This window comes from Hypomesus transpacificus, chromosome 3, assembly GCF_021917145.1.
Source record: "Hypomesus transpacificus isolate Combined female chromosome 3, fHypTra1, whole genome shotgun sequence".
Classification (NCBI taxonomy): domain Eukaryota; kingdom Metazoa; phylum Chordata; class Actinopteri; order Osmeriformes; family Osmeridae; genus Hypomesus; species Hypomesus transpacificus.
Genome location: NC_061062.1, coordinates 14,581,842 through 14,592,257, shown reverse-complemented (window position 1 = coordinate 14,592,257; position 10,416 = coordinate 14,581,842).

The window sequence follows — 10,416 nt, the reverse complement described above, 5'->3', positions numbered from 1 at the left end:
GTCCCCATCTCCCGATTTTTTTTTTCTCCAGTCTATAGCCTACATGACATCACACACGGACACACTAACACTTTTTGATAATCCGACATAGTAGCCTATTCACTGACATTGCATTGGCTAAAGTTGTTTGGATACACGTTGTTTTAAGAGGCAACGTTGTGGAATACAATGCAGAAACGACAATAATTGGCACCAATCTGGCGCACTTACAGAGCAATCAACTGAATAAATGCCGCTGAATAAATCGGAGACTGGCACGCAATCCGTGCACTTGCAAATGAGAGCCTGCAGTGTATGACCGTTAGTGTGACATTATTTAACTATCTATCTACAGCAAATATGATCAGACAGATACGTCATTAAACACATAGGCCTACACAAAGCACATTCGTCTAACCGTGCAAACAGGCCCATCGCTCAAATTGAAAAAAGCACCACAGCGGATGCTGACAGACAGCCCACAAAAAGCCAAACATCACCACAGCGGGTGCGCTCTCTCTCTCGCTCTCTCTCTCTCTCATTCTCTTGCTCTCTCTCTCTTACCTTAAGTTAAAATAGACCAAAGATGCCTTGGCTCAACTTCTTGTGGTTGCCGTCCAGGTTTCCAGGATGAAGACAGGCGATGTCCTGCTTTAATCCAGCTTCTGACAAACGGAACTGGGTCAAATTTGTCCAGAGGAGGTCCGTTGAGGTCCACAAACAGGAGTGAAGACAGGCTGTCTTCGCGCAACCTGTTGCGCTTCTGGTTGTCCGTGTTATTAACTGCGGAAAAGCCTCGTTCGCACTCAGCTGACGTGGGGAGATACGTGCGACTTGCTATGTGCATACTTTCCAATGTTTTCCCCGGTGCAGTGCCCTGCAATTTCCAATCTCGAAACTGCTCCACGGCCTCTCTGGTTGGTAATCCAAGCGCTTTCGCAAGGCTGTGTACTTCTGGTTCACCATGCAAAAGCAGATCCTCCTGCTCTCCTGGCCAAAAACGCTTGTCAAGAGCTTTGAGCATCATGACCAAATTTGACTCCGGTAATCGCTTAGTTAGAGACGCGATCACTGATTCATAAAACCGAGAGCTGTTTATTTTCGCCCTGCCTTCACTCAGCTCTGCGCCCTTAAAAAGGCCAGATGAGACGGACTGTTCGGCCTTCTTGGTTGATTTCCCCCCACCAGACGTCTTCATGGTCGCCAAAACATTAATAGTTTGTTCGATGGCGAGACTTGAATCCACTAGTGACATTTCTCTTTTCTGCAGCTTGAGAGACAGGCCCTGGAGTTCACGCAGGATGTCTTTCATGACAGCCAAATCTTCCACAAATCCTGAGTTAGCAAGGTGCTTCAGAAGTCCCTTATATTTTTGCCTTTCAAGATCATTGCGTGATGTGTCCTCACTAGCTGTTTTGAAATGGTGTGCTAGTGCGGGGAAATCTTTCCATACTGCCTTAACTGTTTTAAAGCTGCTGGCAACCCATCTGATGGTGAATATTTGACCTATTTTCAGTATTTCCATGTCGAGCTCGGCCGCTGCTTCTCTAAGCAACCTGGCGTTCCTGGTTGACTGATTGTAAAGGGAGTATAACTTTGAAATAAAGAACTCAAACTGATTAGTGCCAGCCACTTCTTTAAGAGCATCTTTGACAGCCAGTTCTAATCTATGCGCCAGGCAGTGAACAGACTGCACGTTCGGAAACTTTTCCTTGAGTCTAACGACAAGCCCACTGGCTTTTCCTGTCAGCACCGCAGCTCCATCGGTGGCAATGCTTATCAGGTGCGTCTTCAAAAATGCATCATCCATTCCCGCTTTAAGTAGACTCGCCATCATCGAGTTAAAAATGGATTCAGCATCGACCCCATCTGTAAGTTCCACTAGATCCAGGAAAACATTCTCTACATTCCCCTTGCCGCTGACATCACATCTTACGTAGAGTATTAGATAGGCCCTGCCATGAATGGTGCTTTCGTCAATTGTGATTGACACCCGTGAATCCATTTCTTTCACACTGCAGACAAATTTGCGGCGCATTTCCTTGGCAACGTGACTGATTATTTCTGCGCATGCATGGTCAGATTTGTGGATATTACCAACTTCGGCTCCATTTAGCTCCTGCATTGTCATTAGTGGGTTGAGCTTTCTGTAGGATAGCCTTTCTTTTGCCACGGTGTAAGCTGTTCTGAACGAGACTGTTGTTGTCTTGAGTAACTCGGACTGTATGTCAATGAACGTGTTCGGAAGGGTGTCTTTCCCTTTCACCTGCGCTATTTCCACTGACCTTGCGTGGGCCTGGCTGTCCCTGTGTTTGTATATTTTCTTCCGTAGCCTCTTTGCTTCAGAGCTCGTAACATCACCATTGATCCATTCTTCTGCGAGGTGTACACCCCGGTCCCTTTTCTGACAGTAGCAACGTTTTTGCAATTCTACAGACTAAACACCCCAATTTTCCTGCCTTAATGTCAAGCCAAGCGTTGCGATCTTTCCATTCGCCCACCTGCTTCAGTGTCCAACCAGCCGGCAAGTCACTATTGCTGCTAGCAGCAGCAGTAGTTAAAGTTTCCGCAGCACCTGCTGCGTCTTCGGAGCAATTAGCCTCAACTTCACGTTGTTCTTCTTCTGGGGAGCCACTGGGTGGGAGAAGATCCTCTGTTCTTGCCACTGTGTCAGCTGTACCAGCATCGTCTTTAGGCTCCTCTTCATCTCTGAGTGTCACCTTTTTAGATGTGAATCCAAAGTGTGCGAGTGACACATTCACGCGCTTTCGCTTGCTAGCCATTTTTAGTATTTCGTCTTGTTTATTCTTTTTGGCGCGCATGGCTAATTTGCATAGAGCACAGGACGGGCTTGCTCCGCTTGGCAAAAAATAGCACATTAGTTGTAAATAAATATTTTGAATTCTGAATATTGGACATGGTGAGCAGCATAAAAACATTAAAGTGACCATTAACATATATAAAAAACATATTTTTATTTATTTTTTACAAAAGTTGAGACCCCCCTCAAATTTTACTTTTGAGGCTTTCAGGGGGGCTCATGGGTCAATCGGGGGGGTCGAGCCCCCCCGAACCCCCCCGTATTTCGCACACTGCTGCTTCCCAAAGGAGTTCAATCTTCAAACGATGGTTTTCGTAGTTATATCATCCCTTCACACTAATCTGGAACCATATTTTCTGATTTGGAGTCATCACAGAGCCAATAACACAGAGGTCACCATTTCTGACAGCCGTCAGAATGTGTGACCCAAAAAAAAAAAAAAAGGAAAAAGAAATTGATCGAAATTACGTGTTACCCCACCGTAAATGCTTCCCAAATGAGTTAAAACTTCAATTAATGGTTTGTGGTAGTTATATCATCCCTTCACAGTAATCTGGAACCATATTTTCTGATTTGGTGTCATCACAGAGCCAATAACACAGAGGTCACCATTTCTGACAGCCGTCAGAATGTGTGACCCGGGAAAAAAGCCCTCCAAAAAATGTTTCACCCCACCGTAACTGCTTCCCAAAGGAGTTAAATCTTCAAACAATGGTTTGTGGTAGTTATATCATCCCTTCACACTAATCTGGAACCATATTTTCTGATTTTGAGTCATCACAGAGCCAATAACACAGAGGTCACCATTTCTGACAGCCGTCAGAATGTGTGACCCAAAAAAAAAAAAAAAAGGAAATTGATCGAAATAACGTGTTACCCCACCGTAAATGCTTCCCAAATGAGTTAAAACTTCAATTAATGGTTTGTGGTAGTTATATCATCCCTTCACAGTAATCTGGAACCATATTTTCTGATTTGGTGTCATCACAGAGCCAATAACACAGAGGTCACCATTTCTGACGGCCGTCAGAATGTGTGACCCGGGAAAAAAGCCCTCCAAAAAATGTTTCACCCCACCGTAAATGCTTCCCAAATGAGTTAAAACTTCAATTAATGGTTTGTGGTAGTTATATCATCCCTTCACAGTAATCTGGAACCATATTTTCTGATTTGGAGCCATCACAGAGCCACTTCTACAGAGGTCACCATTTCTGACAGCTGTCAGAATGTGTGACCCGGGAAAAAAGCCCTCCAAAAAATGTTTCACCCCACCGTAACTGCTTCCCAAAGGAGTTAAATCTTCAAACAATGGTTTGTGGTAGTTATATCATCCCTTCACAGTAACCTGGAACCATATTTTCTGATATGGTGTCATCACAGAGCCAATAACACAGAGGTCACCATTTCTGACAGCCGTCAGAATGTGTGACCCGGGAAAAAAGCCCTCCAAAAAATGTTTCACCCCAAAGTAACTGCTTCCCAAATGAGTTAAAACTTAAATTAATGGTTTGTGGTAGTTATATTATCCCTTCACACTAATCTGGAACCATATTTTCTGATTTGGAGCCATCACAGAGCCACTTCTATAGAGGTCACCATTTCTGACAGCTGTCAGAATGTGTGACCCGGGAAAAAAGCCCTCCAAAAAATGTTTCACCCCACCGTAACTGCTTCCCAAAGGAGTTAAATCTTCAAACAATGGTTTGCGGTAGTTATATCATCCCTTCACACTAATCTGGAACCATGTTTTCTGATTTGGAGTCATCACAGAGCCAATAACACAGAGGTCACCATTTCTGACGGCCGTCAGAATGTGTGACCCGGGAAAAAAGCCCTCCAAAAAATGCTTCACCCCACCGTAACTGCTTCCCAAAGGAGTTAAATCTTCAAACAATGGTTTGTGGTAGTTATATCATCCCTTCACACTAATCTGGAACCATATTTTCTGATTTGGAGTCATCACAGAGCCAATAACACAGAGGTCACCATTTCTGACAGCCGTCAGAATGTGTGACCCAAAAAAAAAAAAAAAGGAAAAAGAAATTGATCGAAATTACGTGTTACCCCACCGTAAATGCTTCCCAAATGAGTTAAAACTTCAATTAATGGTTTGTGGTAGTTATATCATCCCTTCACAGTAATCTGGAACCATATTTTCTGATTTGGTGTCATCACAGAGCCAATAACACAGAGGTCACCATTTCTGACAGCCGTCAGATCAGATCAAATCAAATCAAATCAACTTTATTTGTATAGCCCTTTTTACACGCAAGCATGTCACAGAGGGCTTCACATGCGCCCATAGAACTGCCCCTCAACCAACCTAAACCCTCAAGGAAGACAAGGAAAAATTCCCAGAAAAACTCCCACCGGGAGAAAAAATGGAAGAAACCTTGGGAGGAGCAATTCAGAGAGGGATCCCCTCCTCCAGAGACGGTTGGTAAGAGAGAGGAGCAGAACACAAGCTAAACATAGTCATACAGTGTCAATGGGTTTTGAAACACCAAAATCCATTGTTCGGCTTTATAGACGTTGGATGGGACCGGGAAACTCGCTGTTGGCCGTCATGGAGACTGGATTCCGGGTGACGACCTGGTTCAGCGTTGGCAGACCGACGACCAAGCAGGTCCTGACAGCTCAAACCCCCCACACCACAGGGAATGTGTGGGGGGGGGACAGAGAGGAGAGCAGGGATTAGAGAATGCCAGGAGCAGCTAACAGTTACAGTCAAAATAGAATGAGATCCCCACCGGTCAAGTGTGGACTAGTGCAGCAATTTAACAGAGCAAAAAGGGTATTTGATGCAGCCCCACACACCAAAACAACGACAGCCCCCCTCAGTTGGAACATGAAATCTGTTCCAGGGGAAAGAACTCTAAAGTAGGTTATACTTATACGAATAAGGATGAAAACAGCCAGTCCCCCGTTGTCTCCAACTAGTAATAAAAACTATAACAGTAACAATATACAGCAACGGAACTATAATAATAATAATACTAACAATATACAGTAACAGGTTTACTTTATTTGTAACATCTAGCTGGGCAATGTGAACATAAGCTATAATTAAAATTTAAAAGTTACATGTGATACACACATAGGCAAGCACACATCCCAGGTTTACATAGAAAGTACACACATACTTCCCTTTAACAATCATAGAATTGACTAAACAAGAACGTTTTTAATCTAGTTTTAAATGTCGAGACAGTATCAGCTTCCTTAATTGAGATGGGTAATTTGTTCCAAAGAAGAGGTGCTCTATATGAGAACGCCCTACCTCCAGCAGTTTTTTTCTTAACTTTGGGTATTACCAGATAGCCGGCATTTTGAGATCTTAGAGACCTTGCGGGGCAATAGGGTGCAAGGAGACCGGAGAGGTACAGTGGTGCCAATCCATGCAGAGATTTGTAAGTTAGTAGTAGAACTTTGAAATCAGCTCTGGCTTGGATAGGGAGCCAGTGTAAAGAGATAAGAGTCGATGTTATATGATCAAACTTTCTAGTTTTAGTCAATAGTCTAGCAGCAGCATTTTGCACCCGCTGTAAGTTTTTTAGGTAGGTAATTGGGAGGCCAGAGAACAACACATTGCAGTAGTCCAATCGGGACGTAACAAAAGCATGTATTAGTTTTTCACTATCATCCTTTGAGAGGAATTTTCGTATTTTGGCAATATTACGTAGATGGAAAAATGCTGTTCTGGTGATTTGCTTAACATGGTACTCAAATGAAAGGTCTGGGTCCATTGTGACTCCCAGATTTTTTACCAGCTGGCTTTGAGATACTTTGACGCCGTCTAAGTCTAAGGTTAGATGGGATAAATTATTTCGGTGTTTTTTCGGACCAAAAATTTGAACCTCGGTTTTATCCAAATTAAGAAGAAGGAAATTTGCAGTCATCCAAGTTTTCAACCCGGAAACACAGGTTTCCATAGCATGTGGAAATTCTCCCGGCTTTATAGACATGTATAGCTGAGTATCATCTGCATAGCAGTGAAAATCTACCCCAAAACTTCTAATTATGTTTCCTAAAGGCAACATATAGAGTGAAAATAACAGAGGGCCTAAAACTGAACCCAGTTAGAATGTGTGACCCGGGAAAAAAGCCCTCCAAAAAATGTTTCACCCCACCGTAACTGCTTCCCAAAGGAGTTAAATCTTCAAACAATGGTTTGTGGTAGTTATATCATCCCTTCACACTAATCTGGAACCATATTTTCTGATTTTGAGTCATCACAGAGCCAATAACACAGAGGTCACCATTTCTGACAGCCGTCAGAATGTGTGACCCAAAAAAAAAAAAAAAAGGAAATTGATCGAAATTACGTGTTACCCCACCGTAAATGCTTCCCAAATGAGTTAAAACTTCAATTAATGGTTTGTGGTAGTTATATCATCCCTTCACAGTAATCTGGAACCATATTTTCTGATTTGGTGTCATCACAGAGCCAATAACACAGAGGTCACCATTTCTGACGGCCGTCAGAATGTGTGACCCGGGAAAAAAGCCCTCCAAAAAATGTTTCACCCCACCGTAAATGCTTCCCAAATGAGTTGAAACTTCAATTAATGGTTTGTGGTAGTTATATCATCCCTTCACAGTAATCTGGAACCATATTTTCTGATTTGGAGCCATCACAGAGCCACTTCTACAGAGGTCACCATTTCTGACAGCTGTCAGAATGTGTGACCCGGGAAAAAAGCCCTCCAAAAAATGTTTCACCCCACCGTAACTGCTTCCCAAAGGAGTTAAATCTTCAAACAATGGTTTGTGGTAGTTATATCATCCCTTCACAGTAACCTGGAACCATATTTTCTGATTTGGTGTCATCACAGAGCCAATAACACAGAGGTCACCATTTCTGACAGCCGTCAGAATGTGTGACCCGGGAAAAAAGCCCTCCAAAAAATGTTTCACCCCAAAGTAACTGCTTCCCAAAGGAGTTAAATCTTCAAACAATGGTTTGTGGTAGTTATATCATCCCTTCACACTAATCTGGAACCATATTTTCTGATTTGTAGCCATCACAGAGCCAATACCACAGAGGTCACCATTTCTGACAGCTGTCAGAATGTGTGACCCGGGAAAAAAGCCCTCCAAAAAATGTTTCACCCCACCGTAACTGCTTCCCAAAGGAGTTAAATCTTCAAACGATGGTTTCTGGTAGTTATATTATCCCTTCACACTAATCTGGAACCATATTTTCTGATTTGGAGCCATCACAGAGCCAATACCACAGAGGTCACCATTTTTGACAGCCGTCAGAATGTGTGACCCCCCCCCCCCCAAAAAAAAAAAATAAATAAAATTGATCGAAATTACGTGTTACCCCACCGTAAATGCTTCCCAAATGAGTTAAAACTTCAATTAATGGTTTGTGGTAGTTATATTATCCCTTCACACTAATCTGGAACCATATTTTCTGATTTGGAGCCATCACAGAGCCACTTCTATAGAGGTCACCATTTCTGACAGCTGTCAGAATGTGTGACCCGGGAAAAAAGCCCTCCAAAAAATGTTTCACCCCACCGTAACTGCTTCCCAAAGGAGTTAAATCTTCAAACAATGGTTTGCGGTAGTTATATCATCCCTTCACACTAATCTGGAACCATGTTTTCTGATTTGGAGTCATCACAGAGCCAATAACACAGAGGTCACCATTTCTGACGGCCGTCAGAATGTGTGACCCGGGAAAAAAGCCCTCCAAAAAATGCTTCACCCCACCGTAACTGCTTCCCAAAGGAGTTAAATCTTCAAACAATGGTTTGTGGTAGTTATATCATCCCTTCACACTAATCTGGAACCATATTTTCTGATTTGGAGTCATCACAGAGCCAATAACACAGAGGTCACCATTTCTGACAGCCGTCAGAATGTGTGACCCAAAAAAAAAAAAAAAGGAAAAAGAAATTGATCGAAATTACGTGTTACCCCACCGTAAATGCTTCCCAAATGAGTTAAAACTTCAATTAATGGTTTGTGGTAGTTATATCATCCCTTCACAGTAATCTGGAACCATATTTTCTGATTTGGTGTCATCACAGAGCCAATAACACAGAGGTCACCATTTCTGACAGCCGTCAGAATGTGTGACCCGGGAAAAAAGCCCTCCAAAAAATGTTTCACCCCACCGTAACTGCTTCCCAAAGGAGTTAAATCTTCAAACAATGGTTTGTGGTAGTTATATCATCCCTTCACACTAATCTGGAACCATATTTTCTGATTTTGAGTCATCACAGAGCCAATAACACAGAGGTCACCATTTCTGACAGCCGTCAGAATGTGTGACCCAAAAAAAAAAAAAAAAAGGAAATTGATCGAAATTACGTGTTACCCCACCGTAAATGCTTCCCAAATGAGTTAAAACTTCAATTAATGGTTTGTGGTAGTTATATCATCCCTTCACAGTAATCTGGAACCATATTTTCTGATTTGGTGTCATCACAGAGCCAATAACACAGAGGTCACCATTTCTGACGGCCGTCAGAATGTGTGACCCGGGAAAAAAGCCCTCCAAAAAATGTTTCACCCCACCGTAACTGCTTCCCAAAAGAGTTAAATCTTCAAACAATGGTTTGTGGTAGTTATATCATCCCTTCACAGTAACCTGGAACCATATTTTCTGATTTGGTGTCATCACGGAGCCAATAACACAGAGGTCACCATTTCTGACAGCCGTCAGAATGTGTGACCCGGGAAAAAAGCCCTCCAAAAAATTTTTCACCCCACCGTAACTGCTTCCCAAAGGAGTTAAATCTTCAAACAATGGTTTGTGGTAGTTATATCATCCCTTCACACTAATCTGGAACCATATTTTCTGATTTGTAGCCATCACAGAGCCAATACCACAGAGGTCACCATTTCTGACAGCTGTCAGAATGTGTGACCCGGGAAAAAAGCCCTCCAAAAAATGTTTCACCCCACCGTAACTGCTTCCCAAAGGAGTTAAATCTTCAAACGATGGTTTCTGGTAGTTATATTATCCCTTCACACTAATCTGGAACCATATTTTCTGATTTGGAGCCATCACAGAGCCAATACCACAGAGGTCACCATTTTTGACAGCCGTCAGAATGTGTGACCCCCCCCCCCCAAAAAAAATAAATAAATAAAATTGATCGAAATTACGTGTTACCCCACCGTAAATGCTTCCCAAATGAGTTAAAACTTCAATTAATGGTTTGTGGTAGTTATATTATCCCTTCACACTAATCTGGAACCATATTTTCTGATTTGGAGCCATCACAGAGCCACTTCTATAGAGGTCACCATTTCTGACAGCTGTCAGAATGTGTGACCCGGGAAAAAAGCCCTCCAAAAAATGTTTCACCCCACCGTAACTGCTTCCCAAAGGAGTTAAATCTTCAAACAATGGTTTGCGGTAGTTATATCATCCCTTCACACTAATCTGGAACCATGTTTTCTGATTTGGAGTCATCACAGAGCCAATAACACAGAGGTCACCATTTCTGACGGCCGTCAGAATGTGTGACCCGCGAAAAAAGCCCTCCAAAAAATGCTTCACCCCACCGTAACTGCTTCCCAAAGGAGTTAAATCTTCAAACAATGGTTTGTGGTAGTTATATCATCCCTTCACACTAATCTGGAACCATACA